The following is a 25970-nucleotide window of genomic DNA, read 5'->3' as shown; positions in this document are numbered from 1 at the left end:
ACAATTTACTATTCTAACTCCAGGAAGGTGCAGCAGTAGGGAAAGTGTTGGATGTTGTAGGGGTGCAATTTACTATTCTAACTCCAGGTAGGTGCAGCAGTAGGGAAAGTGTTGGATGGTGTAGGGGTTTAATTTACTATTCTAACTCCAGGAAGGTGCAGCAGTAGGAAAAGTGTTGGATGTTGTAGGGGTACAATTTACTATTCTAACTCCAGGAAGGTGCAGCAGTAGGGAAATTGTTGGATGGTATAGGGGTACAATTTACTATTCTAACTCCAGGAAGGTGCAGCAGTTGGGAAAGTGTTGGATGGTGTAGGGGTACAATTTACTATTCTAACTCCAGGAAGGTGCAGCAGTATGGAAAGTGTTGGATGGTGTAAGGGTGCAATTTACTATTCTAACTCCAGGATGGTGCAGCAGTAGGGAAAGTGTTGGATGGTGTAGGGGTGAAATTTACTATTCTAACTCCAGGTAGGTGCAGCAGTAGGGAAAGTGTTGGATGGTGTAGGGGTTTAATTTACTATTCCAACTCCAGGAAGGTGCAGCAGTAGGGAAAGTGTTGGATGGTGTAGGGGTACAATTTACTATTCTAACTCCAGGAAGGTGCAGCAGTAGGGAAAGTGTTGGATGGTGTAGGGGTGAAATTTACTATTCTAACTCCAGGAAGGTGCAGCAGTAGGGAAAGTGTTGGATATTGTAGGGGTGCAATTTACTATTCTAACTCCAGGTAGGTGCAGCAGTAGGGAATGTTTTGGATGGTGTAGGGGTTTAATTTACTATTCTAACTCCAGGAAGGTGCAGCAGTAGGGAAAGTGTTGGATGGTGTAGGGGTACAATTTACTATTCTAACTCCAGGAAGGTGCAGCAGTAGGGAAATTGTTGGATGGTATAGGGGTACAATTTACTATTCTAACTCCAGGAAGGTGCAGCAGTTGGGAAAGTGTTGGATGGTGTAGGGGTACAATTTACTATTCTAACTCCAGGAAGGTGCAGCAGTATGGAAAGTGTTGGATGGTGTAAGGGTGCAATTTACTATTCTAACTCCAGGATGGTGCAGCAGTAGGGAAAGTGTTGGATGGTGTAGGGGTGAAATTTACTATTCTAACTCCAGGTAGGTGCAGCAGTAGGGAAAGTGTTGGATGGTGTAGGGGTTTAATTTACTATTCCAACTCCAGGAAGGTGCAGCAGTAGGGAAAGTGTTGGATGGTGTAGGGGTACAATTTACTATTCTAACTCCAGGAAGGTGCAGCAGTAGGGAAAGTGTTGGATGGTGTAGGGGTGAAATTTACTATTCTAACTCCAGGAAGGTGCAGCAGTAGGGAAAGTGTTGGATATTGTAGGGGTGCAATTTACTATTCTAACTCCAGGTAGGTGCAGCAGTAGGGAATGTTTTGGATGGTGTAGGGGTTTAATTTACTATTCTAACTCCAGGAAGGTGCAGCAGTAGGGAAAGTGTTGGATGGTGTAGGGGTACAATTTACTATTCTAACTCCAGGAAGGTGCAGCAGTTGGGAAAGTGTTGGATGGTGTAGGGGTACAATTTACTATTCTAACTCCAGGAAGGTGCAGCAGTAGGGAAAGTGTTGGATGTTGTAGGGGTGCAATTTACTATTCTAACTCCAGGTAGGTGCAGCAGTAGGGAAAGTGTTGGATGGTGTAGGGGTTTAATTTACTATTCTAACTCCAGGAAGGTGCAGCAGTAGGAAAAGTGTTGGATGTTGTAGGGGTACAATTTACTATTCTAACTCCAGGAAGGTGCAGCAGTAGGGAAATTGTTGGATGGTATAGGGGTACAATTTACTATTCTAACTCCAGGAAGGTGCAGCAGTTGGGAAAGTGTTGGATGGTGTAGGGGTACAATTTACTATTCTAACTCCAGGAAGGTGCAGCAGTATGGAAAGTGTTGGATGGTGTAAGGGTGCAATTTACTATTCTAACTCCAGGATGGTGCAGCAGTAGGGAAAGTGTTGGATGGTGTAGGGGTGAAATTTACTATTCTAACTCCAGGTAGGTGCAGCAGTAGGGAAAGTGTTGGATGGTGTAGGGGTTTAATTTACTATTCCAACTCCAGGAAGGTGCAGCAGTAGGGAAAGTGTTGGATGGTGTAGGGGTACAATTTACTATTCTAACTCCAGGAAGGTGCAGCAGTAGGGAAAGTGTTGGATGGTGTAGGGGTGAAATTTACTATTCTAACTCCAGGAAGGTGCAGCAGTAGGGAAAGTGTTGGATATTGTAGGGGTGCAATTTACTATTCTAACTCCAGGTAGGTGCAGCAGTAGGGAATGTTTTGGATGGTGTAGGGGTTTAATTTACTATTCTAACTCCAGGAAGGTGCAGCAGTAGGGAAAGTGTTGGATGGTGTAGGGGTACAATTTACTATTCTAACTCCAGGAAGGTGCAGCAGTTGGGAAAGTGTTGGATGGTGTAGGGGTACAATTTACTATTCTAACTCCAGGAAGGTGCAGCAGTAGGGAAAGTGTTGGATGTTGTAGGGGTGCAATTTACTATTCTAACTCCAGGATGGTGCAGCAGTAGGGAAAGTGTTGGATGTTGTAGGGGTGCAATTTACTATTCTAACTCCAGGTAGGTGCAGCAGTAGGGAAAGTGTTGGATGGTGTAGGGGTTTAATTTACTATTCTGACTCCAGGAAGGTGCAGCAGTAGGGAAAGTGTTGGATGGTGTAGGGGTGAAATTTACTATTCTAACTCCAGGATGGTGCAGCAGTAGGGAAAGTGTTGGATGTTGTAGGGGTGCAATTTACTATTCTAACTCCAGGTAGGTGCAGCAGTAGGGAAAGTGTTGGATGTTGTAGGGGTTTAATTTACTATTCTAACTCCAGGAAGGTGCAGCCGTAGGGAAAGTGTTGGATGGTGTAGGGGTACAATTTACTATTCTAACTCCAGGAAGGTGCAGCAGTAGGGAAAGTGTTAGATGGTGTAGGGGTAACATTAGAGGTTTAGTATTTACTTTTACATCCTAATTTGTTTTTCTTCTCTTCTCTTTTCAGATAATGTCTAGTCTTGAAGCAGCTAAATACATTAAATCCAGGAAAGGAAAAAATGTATTAAACCATGGAGGATACATATATAGTAAGGAAAGAATAAGTTTTCCTAGAAATCATTGGAGGTGTGTGCAATACTACACTACCCATTGCAGTGGCAGAGCGGTTACACTTGATAATTTAGTTGTGAAAACTACAGAACATAACCACTCTGCCTCTGCAATGGAGGTAGAAATAAGAGAAACTGTTAATGAAATGAAAGCTATTGCAAGCACCTCCAATGATTCTACAGGATCCATTTTAAGAGAGGTTGCACAGCATGTCCCCAGTCATGTTGCTAGTAACATGCCTATAATTCCTAATATGAGACGAATTATTCAAAGACAAAAGCAGGCAAGTAACATCCAATTATCTACACCACATTCTTTTTCTGACATTAGAATTCCACATGATCTTTCTATTTCTTTTTCTGATGAACCTTTCCTTTTGCATGACAACCAAAACCCTCAAAAAAGAATTCTCATTTTTAGTACCCCACGTAACCTTGCAAAGTTAGAAAATAGTGAAATTTGGATGATGGATGGGACATTTAAAAGTACACCCCATCCTTTCACTCAAATTTACACTATACATGCAAAAATTAACAATAATGTAATTCCCTTAGTATATAGTTTGCTACCTGATAAGACTTCTGCAACATACTCTGAACTTTTATCAGTTATTAAAAGTAAAACATCTCAAAGTCCTAGGAAAATAATAATTGATTTTGAATTGAGCATGATCAATGTGATCAATAAAACGTACACGGATACCCAAATTCAGGGATGCTTTTTCCATTTTTCCCAGGCTTTTTGGCGTAAATTACAAAAAACATCCCTAGTTGCAGAATATTGTCGTGATAGCAAACTACAGTTTGAACTAAAAAAATTAACAGCACTTTGTTTTGTTCCTCCCGATAGTGTGGACGAGTACTACACTGCTATTATAGAATCTGTTTATTATACAAGTAATGAAGAGAAATTGGCACCCATCCTAAATTATTTCGAGGACACATGGATTGGGCACCTAAGCAGATCGGGTCGCAGGAGGAAACCACGATTCCATGTGGAGTGGTGGAACTGCTACACGAGCTGTTTAGAGGGAGAAGCAAAAACAAACAATGCCATTGAGGGATGGCATAACTCCTTCAACCATACAATTGGCAAACCTCATCCAAACTTCTACTCTTTCTTGGAAACTTTGAAGAAGGAGCAAAGTTTTCAAGAAATGAGACTAGCCCAAACACTTGCAGGTAGTCTAAACCCATGAGTAACTGTCAAAACTAAGGAAATGTCTGAGAGACTATTGGCTATATTACAACAATTTTCGTTGTGTGTGGCTATAGACTACCTGGAAAATCTTTCTAACATTCTTGCTTTCTAAAACTAGTTTTGTACTTACTTTCTTGCTTTGCTTCAAATTTAAATATCCTTTAATTACAATTGGCATACAATGTTTTTCCCAAAAAATTTTCAAATTTAAAAGTCGGGTCTCCTAATTATTTTTTTTTTTTCCAATCTTCATTTTTTGCTAAACAAGCAATGTTACCAAATCTTCTTTTCCATAATATTCGACCAATTTTTCAAAAGCCAAACGACAGTAAATAATTATCAGAAAACTTCATAAGTAACTACCACCCTTAAAATCCACAAAAAATCCAACTACTCAAAATTTCAGAAGTCAATCCATTTTCCAAAATGCACATTGCTGCATAAACACCAAATTAATATCAATCTTTTTTATCTAAAATTACGAATACGCCATTTTTTTTTTCTTAAAAATGAAGATATAAATCCTTAGTATTGGTTCCGAAGTTATGACATAAACTTTCTTAGCAGTAACTTAAATTAATTTTACATTTACTTACATTTTTTAATGAACCAATACATTTTCGCGACCCGACATAGGCATACATTAATGACATAAATGTGGACATGTTTTAAAACATTTTCAACATCAATTAGTTATTCCGCAACCTCTCCTTATTCTTTTCTTACTATATATGTATCTTTATTAAAGGTTTTATCTATAAATAAAAGTGAAAATGTTTCCTACCTGGACGCAGATCAGCTTCCTGCTGCTTCCTCCTCCGATGCTCTTCAAAATGGCGCCTTTCGTCTACGTTCACGTCATGACGTCATCGCGCGCATCAATGTTAAAAAAGGACTATTTTATTTACTTTTTCTGTAAATAAATGTTTATACATGTAAATAAATTATGTATATGTTTTCTAATAAATGTACATTATGTAAATAAAATCAATAAAACTTTAAAGTTTTTTCTATGTTTGTTCTAATAAAGAAATATTTAATAAACCTTATTTGTTTACTGTATTTATTTTTTTAAATTGTTATTTAAACATGTAAAATGTTAATTTTTTTTTGTAAATTTACTAAATGTGTTCCTTACCTCGACTCTATTTTCTTTTTCCGTTCAAACTTGCTCTTTCTTCTCTTTCTGCTCCTTCTTTTCTTGTTCCGCGGGTTGTATATTCTTAAGCTGCCAAAATAAATAAAGGACAAATAAGCACATAGACTTCAATACAAATGCGTGGGAATTTTTTTAAAGTAAGTTCTATTTTCTTAGTTCTATATTCTTTTGGTATAATTTCATGTTAAATACATTTTTAATAACTATTAATATTTTAATATTTTTTTTTTAACACTATTCATATTTAATATTTGAATACTCCAAAAGTACTCTTTCTTTTTTAAATATTTTATTTCATTAATTACATTTTAAATAAGAAGGGTAAAAATACTCAAGTATTAATCTTTTATAATACTACTCATATATTTTAATTTTACATATTTATTAAATAATTTATACACAATAATTACTCTCATATTTTAAAAATATAGTATTTAATATAAATAATAAAATATTAATTATTTATTTTTTATATACTCCAAAAGTACTTTCTTTTTTGAAATCCTTATATTATTAATTACATTTTTGATAAGAAGAAAAAAAATACTCAAGTATTAATCTCTCATAATACTAATTTGTTATACTTTTTTTATTTATTTAATTAAACTTAAAAAATACTCTTTCATATTTTATAAATACTCAAGTATTAATCTTTTATTATACTACTCATATTTTTAAATTTTTATTAATTATTAAATAATTTATACTCAATTACTCATTCATATTTTTCAAATATAGTATTTAATATAAATAATAAAATATTAATTATTTTTCAAACATCATTTTTCAAATAAATAAAAAAAATTAAAAAATGCGTTGTAATAGTATATGCGTTGTAAAAATACTTACCATATAAAAGCATGCGTTGTAAATGCATGCGTTGTAAAAGCAAATTAAAAAATGCGTTGTAATGGTATATGCGTTGTAAAAGTACTTACCATATAAAAGCATGCGTTGTAAATGCATGCGTTGTAAAAGCTTTTGCGTTGTAAAAAATGCGTTGTAATAGCATTGCGTTGTAAAAGTTGCGTTGTAAAGGTTGTTTCCCGTACTTCACAGTGAACAGGTGAACTTCAGTCCCTCTAAAAGAAATATCCATTAGTAAATGCATTTCAGTGCAATTACACCTCTTCACCTCCAGGGGATGCTTTTCTCCAGACATCTGTGCCTCAGCCCTTCACTCCATGATGCAATTATCAAAACACCCTCAGCTGAAAAACAAATAGTCCCAGCTCAGAAGATATTAAATGCTGGCTGAGACCTGGAGGGGTTATTCCTTTCGAATCCCCGGGACATCTAGGGTGACTTGTCTCTTCATGCTAGGGGGGGGGGAGACTGAGCTTCTCCAGCAGCGCCCCCGAGCACCGTTTCTCCATTGAGGGTTAACCCCTCCTCTGGGGGGGCCACCAAGCACCAAAACGATCCTTTCCCAATGCCTTGCAAGGCATTATGGGGCGTTTCAGGCTCCGTTTTATGCATATTTGATGAGCGGCTCTCCCACTGTGCCGTGGAGAGCCGCGCTGAACTGATGGCGGCTTCGCCGCATCTTCAGGCCTCGGTGGGGGGCTCGGTCCCACCCAGACCCCAGGTGACTGTATACGGCTTGGGGAGCCCACCCCCGGCCGCTCCTTCGATTTTCTGGGGCCTGGTCCCATCCGGGCCTCTATCACCTCTGGTGGTCGTCTCGGAGCCCCGGTTCCACACGGGGCCCCCGCATGCCCGTTCGGTGGAGGGCAGCCCAGGGAGCCCACCCCCAGCTGCCCCCACCGGCTCGCTGCCCGGCCAGCACTCTTATTTGGTGCCGCAGGAGCCGGCTCCTGTCTTCGGGTCTGCCCGCTCCGGCGGGCAGACGCTCGGAATCCCGCAGGTCTTCATGGACTCCGGGGGGTGTGCGGCTGCACTCCCCCCCCTTCTCCCGCACATCGAGGGCCCGGGGATGGGGTCCTGGGCCCCTCTCCTCCTCTTCCTCATAGGGAGGGCGCTCCCCGCCCTTGGACATTTCAGCGGGCACCAGGGTGGGCTCCTGGCGCCCCGCCTGGGCGAATCTTCACGGGGAGTGTGACGGCGCTCCCCGGCTTGGCTCCGGGGCCCGGGGATGGGGTCCCGGGCCCCCCTCCAGACCACATCGCGGGGGCGCGACGGCGCTACCCTGCCCCCCTCCTTCACATCACTGGGGGCCAGGGTGGGCTTCTGGTCCCCTTCTGGTAGCTTCACAGGGGGCGCGACAGTGCCACCGACTTTGCTTCCTCCAGGGGCAGCCCCCGGGACCTGACCCACCCCGGGGGCATGATTGCGACCGGCGGCAGAGCCCCACACGCTTCGTCGTCGGTCCCAGGCGGGGTAAAAGGTCACCTACCTTCTGGGGGCCATACCTCAGCCCCCGGGGGTCTGATCTGCCCCAATTTTGCGTCTTCTTACTCCTCTCGGCCAGCCCCAGCCACTGGAAACACTCTCCTTGGCCCTTGGGGCCTGTGACGGGGGGGCCTTTCTGCAGGGAGTGCTCTTCACTGGCTCCCTGCGCCAGCCTTTCGCCTGATTCTCCTCCTGGGCCTCTCTTCTCCCTGCGCAGAGGCCCCTGCTTCTGCGCACCGGTCCTGGGCTCTTCTTCTGGCACCGTTAGGGCCCTGGGGGGCAGTCAGGGGGTCTCCCCTTCCAACTGCCCATTGCCAGGCTGCAGCACCTTTTGCCTCCTTAGACCACACACCAGAGAGAGCTTCTCTTCCTGTGCAAGCACTTTTTAAAAATTGAGTAGGGGGCTGGCAGGAAGTCTCTGTTGGTCCTATCAAACAGCGAAACATCACTTCCCTGCCCCTGCTCCCTCCTTCTTGTCCAGCCTCTGGGTGTGTTCAAAATGGCATCGTCCAGTGTCTCTGGCCACATGGCCTCTGAAACACAATTCCTTCCCCCCTCACTGCCTTCCCTCCTTGGTGCAGCCTGGTGCCTGGCACCTAGTGATGGATGAGCCTGTAGCCCCACCCATCATCTCTTCATGGAGAGGAGGCCCTCACTTGTGGAAGAAAGGTTATCAATCTATCCAGCTGAGGTCAGCCCTCAGCCTGGGTCTGTTCATGGCTGGCTCAGAGAAATAGGACAGTTTTAGATGACCCAAAAGCAGTACAAATGTGACTTTGGACTCTGCACAATACTTCTTTTCACATCCGCTACAATGGACTTAAGCGCGAGTCTGGAATCTGTAGGCCTAATGGAAGTTAATCTAGCCCATGGGCTCCACATTCCCATAGGGGAGTAATGAAGTAAAAAAACAGTAAGACACACTGATTTTCCCTGGCATGTTTCTTTCCAGTGTATAAAGCCTATTCCATGTCACCACCCAATACTGCATAAGTCCTGTCACACCATTCACTTTGTAGCTGCTCCTGGACTGCGCACGCTAGGAATCTCCCCTGCGCAGCCCATACACGTGTGCACACACATGTACACATGTGTCTGCATGTTACCAGCCCGGTGTTCCTTACTCCAGCTGCTGCGCAGTGGCCTGGTCAAGCTAGGGGGACACCAGTAAAATCCCCATGCAGTCTCTTACATCCTGAGTTCACTGTGGGTGAGTCCCAACTTATGAGGCTACCCCACAGTAAAAGATCAACTATTAGATGCTCAAAAAGCGAAAAATCCGGGCGGCCCATAGTGTCAGAACCACCTTCTAACAGGGGCCCTTCCCGTTTTTCTTCTTCCTAACAATGTCATGAATCCCTGCCTCTAGGTGTCTCCTCCTGGCTCACAGCGTCTTTCACTCCCTTACCTTCTCCACCCTCAGTACGGGAAGGCAATGATGCCCACCTTGATTCTTGTTTTTCAGGATTTAAAGAAGCTGCATTTTCTTTACTTATCGAACAAGCTGGATCAGATTCCTGTGCCCCTGCCAGAAAGCCTGCGCTCATTGCACCTACAGGTAATGTCACAGTTTAACACTGCACACTGCCTGGCATTCAGGGCACAGCTCTATGTGGCATGATTCTGTTCTGTCTCACCCTCTGCTACAGTCCTGGACTCCACACACAGCTCTCCCATTACACCCTACTCCTGACATTCAGCTCCCATATTTTAAAGTACTGGTAACCACACACAGCTCTGCCAGGGCTCCACAATCCAGCCATGTTGCACATCCTCATATTTCAGACTTGGGGCTCACAACAGCTCTGCCAGGGCTCCACAATCCTGCAATGCTGCACAGCCTTGGGACTCACAATCAGCTTTGCAATACACCTCAGTCCTGATCCACTACACTTCCTGGTTTCTGAGTGCTAGGATTCTTGCATATAACTGTTAATAAACCTCAGTCAGAACCTGTGGCCACTGTTATTCCAGCACTGTGACCCTAACACAGCTATGCCAATGCACCCCAAACACAGCTTGCAGCACCCCTGTCCTTAGATCTGAACACAGTTCTGACACTGTGCTTTATCCACTGAACTGTTATTAACATGTTCCTGCATTTTAGGTTAAACCTTCCCCCATCAGAAAAGGAGTTGCCTTTGTGGGGACCCACTAACCAACAGGCTAGCGATCGCAAAGGAGCCTCGAGCGGTCGCACTTGAAACTGGCCCACGGGTCACTCGTGGTGTGGAGGCCAGAGATCTTCAGTGCAGGAGGTGCTCAAGGCTGGGGCTACTCGGAGCCCAAAGCATAACTTCGAGGAAGACCAGGAAGATGATGGATCGGCAAAAGATCACGGTGTCCAGGGGTCACGGTTCCACGTCACCCACGATAGCCACGGGCCTCAGCTTTGCTGTGGACTCAGGGTAACCTCGGGGAAGTCTGGAAATCCACCTCTGGTGATGCAAAGACTTCGGCGTCCGGCGGGAGCTTCAGAGTTGCAGACCGGACAGTTGCTTCTTTGGTGCCTGCCAAGCAGGGGAGTCACTCCTTGACCCCTAGGGAGATTTCTTCAGTCTTCTAGCGGAAATAGAAAGTCGAATGTCCAGGATATATGTTGCAGCGTTTCGTCCAGGGTAATCTAAAGTCTCAAGGACTGGGTTCCCATTCTTATACAAATTTTGGGGGTTGGACATACTCTAGGGACCCACCTATGGGAGGGTTTAGAAAGAGGGGTGGTTACACCCATTTCCTTTGTCCAGTTTCACGCCAGAGATGGGGCAGGTAGCCCCTGCAACCGGTTTGAACTGGACTATGCACAGGGGCACCAAGTGTGCCCCCAGTGCAGGACTTCAAAGCACCAGAGAGTTCTCCCGCCCAGCCCCAATACACATCTGCCTGTCTGGGGAGGTGGTTACACCTCCCTGGGACAGGAAACCTATTGTCCAGGCCTCCCCTGCCGGAGTTTCGGTCAGCAGAAGGAGGCCAGACCCGTGTCTGTGGCAGTGACATCCATTTTGTAATGCCAGTGCTTTAGAAAGTCTTTACCGGGTAGACCAGTGTGAACATGTCTCTCCCTCTAGAAGGGTGGAATGCTACCACCGCCACCAGAACTGGCGGAGGTAGTATTCCAAAGTGTTTGACACCAAACACGACATGTTTCCATGCAGCCAGTCCAAAGTTAGCATTTACCGCGAGGTTATAATGCACTTAAGAGTATATGGTCAGGCTGCACCACAAACAGCATCAGAGGAGGTACTCTGAACACTGCAGAGGGGCTCTGCTCATGAAGGGGCACCCTCTCACATAAAAACCAAGCACTCTGCCTTCAGGATTGTTAAGGCCTGCAATAGGAGTGACTTATAGGTTTTATATGTGTGTGCAATGGTAGTGATATAGGTAGCCTATACCACAGTAAGGGGTGCAGGCACTACCTTACCCAGGCTGCAGTAGCAGACCAGTGGTGTCATTTTGGAGTGCTTCCCAGGGGTGGCATGATACATGCTTCAGCCCATGGTAGGCCTCTGAGGTACCTATGCCCTAGGTACATAGTATACCATATACTAGGGGCTTATAAGGCACTCCAGAATCCAATTAGAGATTTACCTAATGTACATGGAAACCATTTTAGAGAGGAAGCAGCTAGGCTGGGGTCCTGATTAGCAGGGACACAGCCAGACTAACACTAGATGACAAATTAAAGCACAGCATGTGTATCCAAACAAATTCTCCAAGTTGCAAAACTAGTCCTACAGGAAAGAAACCATTTCCTTACTGCACAGTGCCACTCTAATTTCTACACAGAATAATGAGGGGAACCATACAAATATGTGCTAACCTGCTGCACATCATGGGCAAAACAATTAGGTCAAGAAGGCGAGACCTATTGGCTTCACCAATGCTTGTTTAATCTGCTCTTTTTAACATGGCTCTGCCCATTGTTCAGTAAACACACACACAGCAAGTCCTTCTGTATACTCGCGCTGACACAGAGGCTGCTCGGCTGACTGTCACTGTGTCCTGGTACATTCTATTTGTTTGCACAGCTTTTTAACTTTTAAAAGCTGCTCATTGTTGCTCCATATCTATTCTGGCACTGTTCTGTGGCATTCTCCCCGGTCCACCACAAGACTGGCTCGATTGTTGGGGAGGGAGTCTGGACCAGGATCCACTTCCGGTTAGGAGGGAGGTTGGCGCTCTAGTGCTCCAGCCCACTCTACTTAACCCGATGTTCTTTCCGCAGCGCAGCGGACGCGCGCTGACACAGAGGCTGTTCGGCTGACTGTCACTGTGTCCTGGTACATTCTAATTGTTTGCACAGCTTTGCACAGTTTTTTAACTTTTAAACTTTTATAAAATTTACTTTTGCTGCTCATTGTTGCTCCATATCTATTCTGGCACTGTTCTGTGGCATTCTCCCCGGTCCACCACGAGACTAGCTCGATTGTTGTGGAGGGAGTCTGGACCAGGATCCACTTACGGTTACGAGGGAGGTTGGCGCGCTAGTGCTCCAGCCCCCTCTACTTAACCGGATGTTCTTTACGCCGCGCAGAGGACACACGCTGCGGGCGCGCTGGCGGCACACCAAAGGCAAGCCTGTCTACGCCCGTCTGCACCCTGACAACGCCAGGAGCCAGGGACCCTGGTCCTTTCACTCCTAAACAGGACCCTACTCCACGTCTGACATACTCTGGTAAGGAGCTGTTGGAGATGAGGACAGTCCTCATACCTCCTTGCCGCCTTGAGACCTGGCCAAACCCAGAGGGCCCTTTCTCCTGTCGAGTCTGTCGGTTCCAAAGTACCCCTGTCGAAATGGACTTGATCCATGTAGAACCCTGCCGTGTCTACCTTAATACTCACTCCCCATGTCCAAATCTTGCCCCCTCCACCAGATTTGATACAGGTAAACCCCTCAAAATTCCTCAGTGGGAGTGGAAAAGTCTGTTATGCAATATTAGATCCTTGCCTAAGCATTCTACCGAGGCTTGGGGAATACTTTCCTCAGTACAGCCTGAGCTTGGGTTTTTTACCGAAACATGGCTTAAACCTCACTCAGTCCCATCCATCCCCCTAGCCCTGCCTGAAGGCTACAGGCTTATCCGGATGGATAGACAACTAAAAGTAGGGGGTGGAATCGCTATTGTACATAGAGACAGGGTTAAAGTTACCGCACTAGAACAACATTGCAACGCCATCATGGAAGTCATGGTATTTCGAATAGACTTCTCCTCTCAACTTAGCTAAAAGGGGGCCTCAGTCTACTGACCTCCAGGCCCTTTAGCTGAATTCTCACTGTTACTTACCGAATTAATAGCACCCCATTTGATCTCGACTAGCAATTTTCTGCTGCTGGTTGATTTCAATATTCATAGTGAATGCACTTCTAATGTTGACGCACTAACACTCCTGTCAGATCTTGATCTCCTGGGCCTATCTAAACTCAATAAAGGCCCTACCCATATAGCGGGCCACACATTGGACATTATATTCTCCAACTCTCCTACTATTCTCTGTGCGCCTCCACAACAACTAACCTGGTCAGACCATGCGTCCATTGAATTCTCCATTCAAGGCCCAAGGAAGATGAGGGGTCCTAACCCAGTCACCTATCACACCCGTAGACAGTGGAAGAAAGTCGCCCTGGAGTGCTTTCAAGCCTCCTTTTCAGTGCCTTGGAACACCATACCGTACAATATAGAGGATGCTCTCACCAAATACAATGCTGCGGTCTCCAGCACTATTGATCAACTAGCACCATTGAAATCACTCCCCAACCTCTCTAAACGTCCTCAGACTGCCTGTTTTTCTCCCCACCTTCGTGCTGAGAAACAACTCTGTAGAAAACAGGAAAGACGTTGGCGCAGTACACATAATGAGAAGGATAAAGATCGTTTTTTGGCCACTTTGTCTAGCTACCACGGAAATATAAAGGCTGCGCGTAAAGCCCACATTGCATCTCAACTAGCCCAGGCTGGCAACTGAAGAACCAGAACCTTTTGGGCCTGGTGGCGCAGGGTACGCCTTAATCTCCGGGGTTCTCCTGCCCAGCTACACAGAGACACGGGACACTCTGTTAGGCGTTAGAAGATTGGATTTATTAGCTGCAGCTAGTACAGTTATCCCAGAAGTACACAAGGTAGGTTCTTAGGAGACTGCCACTTCACTCCGTGGCGCACAATCTTTTATACCACATAGGTGACATATACATTAACCAAATACACACCCAGAACATATAAGAAAGAGCCAATAAGAAAATTTGGAAAACAGGACAGAACCAATAGAAAAGGTTTGAAAACAAAGTGTCAGATGACTCAAAGAAACCTCTCCTCCAACGGTGTTTGTCACCCCTCCCTCAAACTAATTCATTAACAGATTCATAACTAACTTGCAGGTGGCGAGATACGTTTGTGTGTGTTGGAGGATAGTTGTGAAACAAGAGAATGCTAGCAGAGGACAGTGAAGGCCAGACGATAAGATTAAGTTAGAAAAGAATAGTGTGAACCAACAGATAGTTGAGACGGGAATTAGAAAAAACAGACAGGGATTAGTGTACTCGGCCAGTCCTAACACCAGCTTTGCAAATAGAGGCAGAAGGGTTATTTCGACACGAAGCTGCAGAAAAAGCAGAATAGACTTTGTTCGCCGTGCTGCCTGAGTGAAGGCAACACAAAATGTCGGCGGAGCACAAAATGGCGGGTCGATTCGATCACGATCGAAAATCGAATTTTCTCAAGCTGCCCTCTCTCTCAATGTCAGGCTGAGTTGGTTTGTCACTGTGTGTGCAGCAGCCCTCTCAGTGTCAAGCTGCCTACTTCTGCTTGTCACGGCTGCCGACTGGGCGCTTGTAGTGAAGGATGAACCAGGATTCGAGGTAGTTGATCATGTATATTTATTTTAAGTAGATGGTACAGGATAATAGTACATAAATTAAGTAAAAGTAAAGTAAATACAAAGAATAAGAAAACCCCACCAGGAGCAGGATGGTACCAGCTCAGCCCTAACTCTCAACTGACAACCAAGAGCACTGCAGCATTCTAATACATCATCATGATGTCAACATTCTACAGGCTAGGCAGGAGACTATGGGGAAGGAAGTGTGAAGTGCCATCACTACACATCTTCCCCTTTTACAATATCAACAAAAACTTAAGGCTCAAACAATGAAGTAAGAAGGAAACAAAGTAAGGGAGAATGAGAAACACTCGAAGAAGGAATAACACGAAAAGAACATCAAGAAAGAGAATAGGAGAAAGCAATAAAGGCATAAGGTGGAACAGGTAAGTAACACCATGAAGAAAAACTAGAAAAGATGAAAGAAACAATGCTAGGGTGCACTTGAGAAGGACAAGAATTAAACGAGGAAGAAAGAAGAAGGATTATGAAAGAAACAATGCTAGAATGCACTGAGAAGGACATGAACTAAGCGAGAAAGAAAAATAATGAAAGATGCAAGAAGGAAGACAGGACATCTTCTCCTTCAACAACAATATAAAAAAGAGAAAGAAGAAAACATAACGAAGAATATACTGAAAGACAAAAGGTAACACGTACAGAAAAACGTTCAAGAAACAGCGAGGCACACCAGTTGGCCATACTGGAATGGATGCATGAATCAAAGAACGCAGAGCAATGAAAAGAAAACAGAACACATAAAAACAAGAAAATTACTCCAGCAGGAGAACTTAAGAAATCTCCAACATATAAATGAGAAGAAAGGTGAGTAAAAGAAAACTACACCCAACAGGAGTAACAATACTGAATGAATTAAAGGAAAATCTTAGTTACCAGGAAAAGTTAGAATGGAAACTTTGCGCAAAATGAAACAAAACCTGGCATAACTTAAGAAGAACATTTAACAACAGGGATTCCATGCACAGAACCGCTGTAAAAACTCATGAGTTCATAGTGAATAAATAAGAAATGTAGGAGTCGACAACCTAAAAGAAGAAATTTCCATAAAACAGCATAAAATGAAACATTTTCTAAAATAAAACTTGTGAGAAAATGCTTTGTGCAAGAACTCAAGCGAAGGTGCGAAAAATTCTGCAAATAAATAAGCATTCAAACAAGTATAGAAAATTAAATGCATCATAAAATACTAAGAAAATGTGAACAACTGTTAGAACTAAGAATAGTAAGTCATAAAATACATAACAATCAGGATAAACAGAAAATTCCTGAATGAAGTAAGTGCAGAAACACGCATGCATTAACTAAACAAAGAATGCAAACATTCTGAACAACTAATGATAAGTCAAACCTGCGAAGAAAATTTATCATTAATGAAAAATTGAAGAACCAGAAAATTCTATGAAAAATGTATAGAAGTTAAGATGGGAAAGAAACAGAAGCGTTTCAAAATTTCATTTTAAAAGAGTAAGCAGGTAAAAGTCATTCTACTACATGGCAAAACATAGCAAATCATACATAACGCATTAAGGAAGCACAATATAATGAATAAATTGTACAGAATCAGACTTTTGCCAAGGAGTAAGAAAAACAATAAAATAAAATAAAAGAAGTGGTCACCGTTGTCATCAGCTTAATATGTTGAAATAAGACCAGAAGTGCTGTGTGAATCAGCGGAAATAACTTGCAGTAAGAACTCAGCACGTTTCATTTATCCTTTAACTAGCAGATGGGACGAACGCTGAAATTAGCCATAAATAAATGGTGTGCATATCACCGAAAGCTTGAAGACATGCCTGCCGTATTTGTTCTTCCCTGTTGACCCAGAATAAGTTGAAACAGTACCTGCGTTTTCATTCCGGGGACCTTACAGTAAATCTACTTTGCTGAGTTGAGCACTGAAATTGATGAAAGTACATGCGAGAAATGCGTGAGGGAGTCCTCTGAATGAAAGATGAGGTAATTTTGCAGAAGTAAATATGGCGGCACGCTTTTGACGTCGTGCAGGGTGGTTGAAGGCAAGAAAATTCATCCATAGCTGCAGCTTTGTTGACGATGTAGGAGCGTCATTGCAAACGAAGGAACAATGAAGAGACGAAGGGTTTATGTGATGCTGCACGGGCTGGATGAACGCGCAGAGTGTTAACGTGAGCCTCATTTGAATTGAAAGAATACGGTTCAACTGCCGATTAGTAAATGCAAGTAAAAACATATTTAATCTGTATAAATCGCCATAAATCCCTGAAGGTTTAAATCCCAAACGCTTGAATCCAATTGATGTTGATGAATAAAGCAAAGCATGGTCGATATGTTTCACAATGATTAAGAGTCTCGTGTGAAACGCTGCAGAAAGGAAGCACGGAATCACGAAACACGGGCAAAACGGTTGTTTCTTCATGTAAGGGAAACGGGAATCTCTCATATAAGTTGCAGCAGTAAAAATGCTTAAAATTGACAAATACCCTTTGGCTCACTATTTGGTCAGGAAAACAGCGGGCATCATTTGCAGTTACTAAAGACAATTGGGGTTTGATCTTTTCCCCAGAACGCCATTAATCATGCCAGACAGCTTGAACACGTTGTCCCATTGAATTATTAAAGTACTTTAAACACTGCCAGTTTATTTTGAAAACGAACACCAGAATGTAACTTCACAACTTGGTAAAAATGAGTAGAAAAGCAGGGAAATCTTCACAAAGGCAGAAAGTTACAGCAGGGACTGGCATATTAAAGAAAAGGACGACCGGTGGATTGGTCACTGGTGGGGTTGGCCAGTATGCTTAGAAAAGAAAACGACGTCCATTACCTTGAGGTTGCTTGAATTGAAAATTCTTGTAGGTGGCTTAGTTGCTTAATGAAGGGTACTTGAAGTAAAAGTCCTTAGAATTTGAATCCACGCAGGGTTTGAAGACCAGATCGTCGCCAAAATATGTGTAGTGAAGGATGAACCAGGATTCGAGGTAGTTGATCATGTATATTTATTTTAAGTAGATGGTACAGGATAATAGTACATAAATTAAGTAAAAGTAAAGTAAATACAAAGAATAAGAAAACCCCACCAGGAGCAGGATGGTACCAGCTCAGCCCTAACTCTCAACTGACAACCAAGAGCACTGCAGCATTCTAATACAGCATCATGATGTCAACATTCTACAGGCTAGGCAGGAGACTATGGGGAAGGAAGTGTGAAGTGCCATCACTACAGCGCTACTACTGACCCATCCCGTGGTGTAATGATTAAGCCATTAACTGTGGAATCAGGAGACCTTGACTATATTCCCAATCCCCCATTTGATTCAATTGTGTGACCCTGTGTAAAACGCTATATCCTGACCCTGTGCCTTGGTTACTATACAAGTCAAACCTTGGAGAGCTTAGATCCGGGATAAAGACCCGTATAATGCACCGTCTATCAGTTGAGATCCAAGTTGAAGCTTCTCCATTTGGGAGGCCAACCTCTGAAGGGTGGGGTGCACCAGGACCTAGCTCCCTTCTCGTGGAAGGCGGAAGATGTGTATCCCATGTGCATTAGGGGAAGGCCTCCCTGTACAGGCAGCTGCAGGGTCCTGATTGCTGGTTGGCCTGGCCTCTCCTCACACAATGTGGCCAGAGCCTGTTGTGCAGAAGTTCATATCTGACTTCAGTTCATCTCGTATAGCTTTGACTTTAGTTCACTGCCTCCTAATCACCTTCATTGTCCAAGTTCTTCCATAAATGAGGCTCGTCCACCCCTCGAGACAGGCATCTTCAATCACCATGTCAGAAACATTCTAACTTACGTCATGAGTTATGGGATAGGCTCCTCCCTTCTCCATGTTCCATCACTTTTCCTGTTTCTGTCTGCTGCTCAGAATGATTTCTTTTCTACTCGGCAGGACTTCATACTAAGGCCATTCAATAAGAAACCAGCATCCAGTTCAGGCGCTCGTTCTCCCAAGGACTGTATCATGAATCAGTTCCATTAGCTAAAGGCGTCTGCTCTGCTTCTTCTCTTGTAAATAGTTGTGAACAATTGGGTCTCACCGGGGCACAGACATGCATTCCCAGTCATCATCCTCTCCCAGAAATGTTGAACAAATCGTTGCACTTGAGCTTGCAGAGAAATGCTCATATGTGGTTTCTCCTGTCATACACTGGAATAATCGATTTCACGGGTTCTACTCACATGGCCTGCCCCTGAAATCTGTTCCCTTGTTGCATGCAAATTCTGCTTGGCCCCTTTCTATTTAGTGTACCATCAACACAAGCTCATTCCCTACTGGTTAAGGGTAATCCAAATTAGGTTAATTTCCAAGACTGCATCCATTCCATGAGACTCCAAAATCCTTTCACATTTTAGTCCTGTGAGGGGCTACATCGTGAATATGTTACAGTCTGACAAAAGTGTCCATCTCTGGTTCATACCTACCTTGAGCCCATCATTTCAGACGTAGAAACCCATTTCCAGTTCTTATTTTTCATGGGATTATCCCTTCCACCAAGGCACAAAAATTGATTTCCCAATTTTCACCATCACCCAGGAAGAAACCATTCCACTTGGGCTTAGAACGCAGGCCCTCTTGCTCTATTGGATTCTAGGTATAATTAATTGTTGCCAACCGCTCCAGATCGACGGGTCCTGCCCAGGGTCCCTCAAGTGTGTGAACCCTTCCACCACTTCACCAAGTGCCTGATGGATCTCTTTTCTTCCTGCAACTTTGTTTCTGTGCCCCCCTTCTTGCCTTATTAATAAATAACTTGGTTTGATCTGTGTTATAGCACAGTGTCAAAGCGACTGTCCCTCCTTCCTTGCAACTTGTCTTCTCAGTGTTCTAACATGTCAAAACTGGTCCCCTGAGTTAGTTTGATGGAAAGGACAGGACGATGAGTGCTGTCATAGCAAGCATTGACAAATCCAATAGTTCTCGACAATCCAAGAGCTACTGGTGTTGTCTATGACAATGTCTTTTAGCCATGTGCTATGGAGTGGAGTGGATGTATTTGGTGTGGAGTGGAATTATGTGGGTTGGATTGGAATTGTTTGATGTGGAATTGTGTGGCTTTTAGAGGAGTTATGTGTAGTGAAATTATGTGGCATGGTGTGCATGAAAGTATGAAGATAGTAATTATGTGGTATTTAGTTTGCTGGAATTATGTGGAGTGGTATTATGTGTCATGGAGTGTAATTATGTAGAGTGTTATTGTTTGTTGTGGAATCTCGTGGTGGAGTGAAATTATGTGGTATGGTGTTGAATTTTGTGGAATGATGTAGAATTCTGTGGTGTGGATTGGATGTTTGTGGTGTGTAGTAAAATTGTGTTGTGGAGTAGAATTATATGGTTTCTTGTGGAATTATGTGGTGTGGAATGGTAATATGTGGAGTTGGATTGTGTGGCATTGAACTGTGTGGAGTTGAGTGCAATTATGTTTTGGGGAATTATGTAACATGGTGTGGAGAGTATTTATGTGGGTTATTGCTTTGTGACATAGAGTGTATTTATGTGGGGTGTATTTATGTGGTATTGGGTAAAGTGTAATTTTGTGGAGTTAAATTTTTTTAAAGGCTATAAATTCCATAAGGCTGAAGAACAGTGTCCAACTCTTGTACGCTTGTTACTGGAATTCCTTGCTGTGGCTGTTTTTTAGGTCTCGCCTGACCCAGCGCATGCGCTGGTCTGGCGAGACTTATTGAGAGGGCTCTAAAAAGTGCTACCAGGCCAGCCTAGAGCTACAGTGCATGTGCGCAGGCGCGCGCGCCGCGCTTGACCACGATTACTTTCACTTTCAGGCCGCTTTGATGTTTGATCGAGATCACTTTCAGGGCTGCACGGCCGCTTGTTTACTCTCTTTCTTGTGAGTTTCTCTCCCCTTACACTTGCTCTCTGAGTTGCTCCCCCCACCTAATCCCCTTCCCGTTTGGCATGTTTTTTTAAATTAATTTATTTAAACCAACCCTACATTCTATCCCTTGCTGGTGCCACCGAATGGCTGACTCTTCCCGTCCCGTCCACTGTTTTTCCCGGGATATCGTAGGCACCTCAACTCGCTTTAAAAAATAATTCACAATCCCCCTTCATCCAGCTCCTTTATTGCTCCACACTTCCCCCACAATTATTGGAACCTGGCCCTACTTCACTTAAATAGAACCCGCTCGCATCTCTTAAATTGCGCCCCCCCCCACTTCCAAATCTGTCATCATGCTCATAAGCTTAAAAACAAGCATTGGCATAGCCAATAGGTCTCGCTTTTGGGACCTTATAAGTGTTTAGCCATGCAACAGTTGCATAACTAAATACTTATAAGGTACCAAAAGCGAGACCTATTGGCTATGCCAATGCTTGTTAATGTTTACTAGAAATTCCAATTCACACGTTCATACCATTTTTCAGAATAGCGAGACCAGTTGTAGAATGGTGTGCTGCACAAGGAGGGCATCTGCTCTCTTCAATCTTTTGTTACACTGCTCTGCAAAGGGGGAATGCTGAGCTGGCTGTACCAGTGGAGACTGATGTAAGGCTTTGTTGTGAAAGGTGTCCGGGTTTCTTTCTGGTCGAGCAGCGGCTCAATGCCACTTAGAACCCTCATGTCCAGTGTTGTGATTGTGAGCTTGGCTTACAGAGAATGCTGAACAACAATTATGGCCTGCTTTCATTTATTGCATACCATCGCCTACAGCCCGTAGCAAAAACGGCACAACAGTGAAGAGGCGCGTATTCGGATGGAGGGAAGGTTGAAATGTGCTTCATGGACGGCAGTTCATTCGGTAGAATATTAAAACTGGAATTGCGCCACCACAGTTGACTGACAATCAGACAATTAGGGAAAAAAAATTCTAATTGCAGATTTAAACAAGGCAATAGGAATGGCTCATTTATTTTGGTGCTCTGATGCTACCGAAGCGCTTTACAAGCGCCCAAACAAAGCCCAAAACTTCAGAGAGTTTCAAGTTTCACAACGACAGGTGGAGGCATTCCTTGGCAACCCTTAGAGCAGCCCATCTAGAGAAGGCGGTGGCTTGGATTAACCAGCTGAGTGTCAACACTTCACATAATCCAGTTGATTTCGGAAGTCAAATAAATAAATAAGGCTCCAATCAGCGGGAGCTGTAGCTACCATTATTAAAGATGAGCGAGCAAACAGCCCGCGCAAAGCTCTGAAAGTGTTTGCAAATGTAGCTCATGCAACACACATCACGTAAAATATGATAGGGTTTATAAAATAAATACTCAAAGAGCATTTTTCTGTTGCATGTGGAAACTTTGATATTAATACGGTACCTTAATTAGTTGGAGTGGGATTTTTATTGTGTTGTGTTATCGGTTTACTAGCAGTTTTGGTACTGATCAATGCTTTACACTTGTTTCCTTCGAGTTAAGCCTGACAGATCTGTGCCACAGCTACCCAGAACTGAGCTTAAGTTGACATCAAAGTTACCTAACTTGGCCTAATACAGAATAGGAGATATACTGAATAGATGCCAACGTGCACTCTTAATAGAACGTGTATCTTAAATAAGATTACTTGTGTGCTTCAAACACCATGACGTCTGCCCCAGGCGTCATTTAGAAAATATCCAGTCGAAAGTGCATGAAGTGAAAACACTTCTGCTGGTGTGAGCACTGTTATCACAGCAAATACAATTGCTATCAACCAATTCATCAAAATGTTCTTGCTCAATTAGTGAAGGACAATTGTAGAACAATGTTCATTGTTTGAAAATGTATTGCATTAATTCCATACAACATTAATTTATGCGAAATCCAATGATGTTCGATATCATTCGTGAAACATCCATGAATAACATTAATTCATTAGAACCCAATGCATTTCGGGTCTATTCCAGACCCTTCATCAGGGGTCATTCATCAATTCTACAAAGTAAACAAAGAGGCAAATTAACTGCTGACCCTCCTTGCTTAATGCACAGTAAACAGAAGTACACATGCAACAGAATAAAGTTGAAAAACACTAAGAGAAACTGGTTCTGAAAGAGAGATCATGTGTGCATAGCTAAAGTCCTAATAACATGCAAAGCATAAACACGTAGTGTAAGAAAACATAAAAAATGGCGATGTTCAAAGGAAACATGAGAATACTGTTTCACCGTAAGAATCTGCTCACAACACAGTCGCAATGTGAAACGAATTAATGCGGTGTCGAAGAAAGAACCCTCAGCCTCTTGGACTATCACCCATCGTGAACAATAAATAAATAAAGTTTCACCGTTTGAATTAACTCAAACCAAAGTCGCAGAGTCAAACTAATTAACGCGGTGTCAAGGACAGAACCCAAAATCTCTTAGTGTATCACCGGTCGTGGAGCTGAATGCCAGGCTGTTTTTCAAGCGTTCTGCGAACTCACCGAGTGTAGTGAATGAGCGTGGCTTCCTCAGCCAAGGACGTGTGCGTGACGTGCAAGACGTGTCTATTTAACATGGAAATAGAAAGCGGATCAAAGTATCTCGTAGTGAATATAGAAGAAAGATGTGAATACAAGTGCGTGGACTGTACCATGCTATGCAAAACATTGTTGAACAATACGTAGAAGACAAAAATCATGAATAATAAATTATGAGATAAACATATTGAAAAAATCAATCTAACATGCGTAGATTGACGCGTACATTTGAAAGAGGCCAGGCATAACATATCGCAATTGCAGTTCACCATCCTGGAAGCACAAAAACCGCCAAGAGACTGTGATCCTTCCAAATCACTGGCACACTCTGAATTCTTTTGGACCAAAAAACTGCAATCCTTGCAACCGATGGGATTAAATGACAGGATTGAATTTAGTTGTTTTTTGTAAACACTACGCATGTTAGATTGATTTTTTTCAATATGTTTATCTGCACAGGTCGTGGTCTTTTCTTATGCTGAGCTGGAAATATCCTCCCCGAATATCGTTCTGCACATAGATAATCTCCAGTCTTATTCCCATGAACTGGTGCATCTGATGAATGGTGGAGGTAGCTAGCCTAGTTTCTTTGTCTCCGTGCTAGTTTTCCCTGCCAAAATAAAACCCATCTCCCAATTTTCCTGTGTTTTTTCCATCTCCCTTGACAACCAAAACTTCCTGAAAGGTGAAGGCATTTCTAAACTAAAGGCCGCTCTAAACTGGATACAATGGGGACAGGAGGGCAGGAAGCCCACAGAACATGGCCAGCTAGAGCAGAAAAGTGCTCTGCCTGGAGTGGAGGACCTTCATCACTTTTGAAAACTTCAGCTCAGCTCCTTTGATCGTCTCTGGCAGTCCAGTTTGGCCAGCATTTTGTTCATCGTGTCGGTTTAACACTGAGCATGCCTTGGCATCAACCCAGGAGAGAAGCTTACATAAGCCAGAACTGGGATCCTTACATGGTTCTGATTTCAGCACATCTTGTGAAGGGATGTATCCCCCTGGGCACTACTCGTGTCCTCAAAGTAGGCTCCTCAAGTAATGAGTCAACAAATGAAAGAAGGTTCAATTCATACTTTATTGAGATTCTTGTGATTCTTCTTTATTTCTCACATACTCAATTCAAATGGCGAAGCTTGTATTATAATGATTGGATCCTGATATGTATCCAATGCATTTCGGGTATTACCAATCCAAAAAGCTTTAGTCGACGTGTTGGGTCATAAAAGCACATAAAAATACATCTAAAACAATTCCATAAGACATCAGATAAAATATGATACACGCCCAGATGGATGGATGAATACAATTACCTTAAAAACACTATGTACAATATAAAAATACAGTAAAAATTGTTATGATAAAAACTTTGTAGTTATACCATAATGCAAGTTACATATTTCAAGGCAAAGTAGTTTTAGGAAAGGCAGTTGATTCCACATGATATACGTTACAGCATAACATTATCTCTTTTGATTTAAAGCTTAATCAAGGAAACGTGCTCTTATTGCCCACGTCCACCCCAGATATTTCTCTATTGCTATGGCAATCACCTCTGTTGTGTCGGTTCTTAGGATTCTCTCAGCTTCACTTGACCTTCTTGTTCCCAAGAGCTTGCAAATTGGTGACAACCAGACACGACATGGGGCGTTGTATCCAGCACATACAATCAGTAAATGGGCCATTGATTCTTTACTATGCTGGCATACCGGACACAAGTCATCGCTAGGTTTGGTCCATCTAACAGTAAAGACTCTTAGTGGCAATGTACGCACCCTAAACTGGAAATATAATTTTCGCTCATGGGGCTTTGTAATAAAATCCCAATATTGTTCTAGCCTGGGGATAGGTTTACAGTCCAGGAATAACCCTGTTAGGGAAGAGGACTCACAACTTCTCAGTGTCATTTCCCACTACTTGGCTTTCAAAATCATTTTTGGGGGAAAAGTAGAGTTTTTAGGATCCACCCGAGGTGTATTCATACCGATATTCGATAGGATAGCTCTAAGCTCCCTCAACCATTTTATTTGGTTTGATGTATCTGCCCTTATTATGTCTAGGTAACCAGTTGCGTACCCTGCAAGCTCTGGGGTAGACCAGAGTCTACGCCAATACAAAAGGAGACGTAGTCTAGCAGTATCTGCGATTGGCTTCCTCCCAAGATCATTCAATAACGGACGTATCGGGGTACTCTGTGGCAGGTTGGTAATTTTTCTAAAGAACTTATTTTCTGAGAGTGTGAGATTAGCTAAGTCCTCGTGCCCCGAAAGCTCAGCACCGTATAAGGCAGAGCTAATAACTTTTATGTTATAGATCTCGATTGCCGGGCTGATTGTCTTAGAGAATGAGGTGTTATATTCCTTGTGCAACACCCCCGCCTGTTGTCGGTGTTTTAGGAATGCTATATCAACCTGGTGAGCCCAATTTAATCCCTCCTGGATATTTACCCCTAGGTATGTAAACTCCTTAACTTGCTCTAGCAGGAGGTTGTTCATTTTAATGCCCCCCTTGAAGGCCCTATGCGGATTAAAGGCCATCAGTTTTGTTTTTGACACATTGATTTCCATTCCACGCCCCGAGCAGAACTCCTCAAAAATTGTTAAAGCTCTCTGGAGGCCACTCAGCGTCTTGGAAATGATCAATGTGTCATCTGCGAACATTAGTATGGGGACTTTTTCACCTGCTAGTGTTGGGGCATCCGTGGGGGTAGATCTTATACAGTTCACTATTCCATTGATGTATAAAGAAAATAGTGTTGGGCCATCACACAACCTTGGCGAACTCCCTTCTCTACAGGGAAAAATTCCGTAACTTCGCCCTGCGTACCTCATCGAATTTTAGCCCTGTTGCCCTCGTGCATCCTAATGAGTGTCAACAGGTC

This window comes from Triturus cristatus, chromosome 1_1 (genome assembly GCF_964204655.1).
Source record: "Triturus cristatus chromosome 1_1, aTriCri1.1, whole genome shotgun sequence".
Lineage (NCBI taxonomy): Eukaryota > Metazoa > Chordata > Amphibia > Caudata > Salamandridae > Triturus > Triturus cristatus.
The sequence above is the reverse complement of the archived record's forward strand: the minus strand, read 5'-3'. Positions refer to the sequence as shown.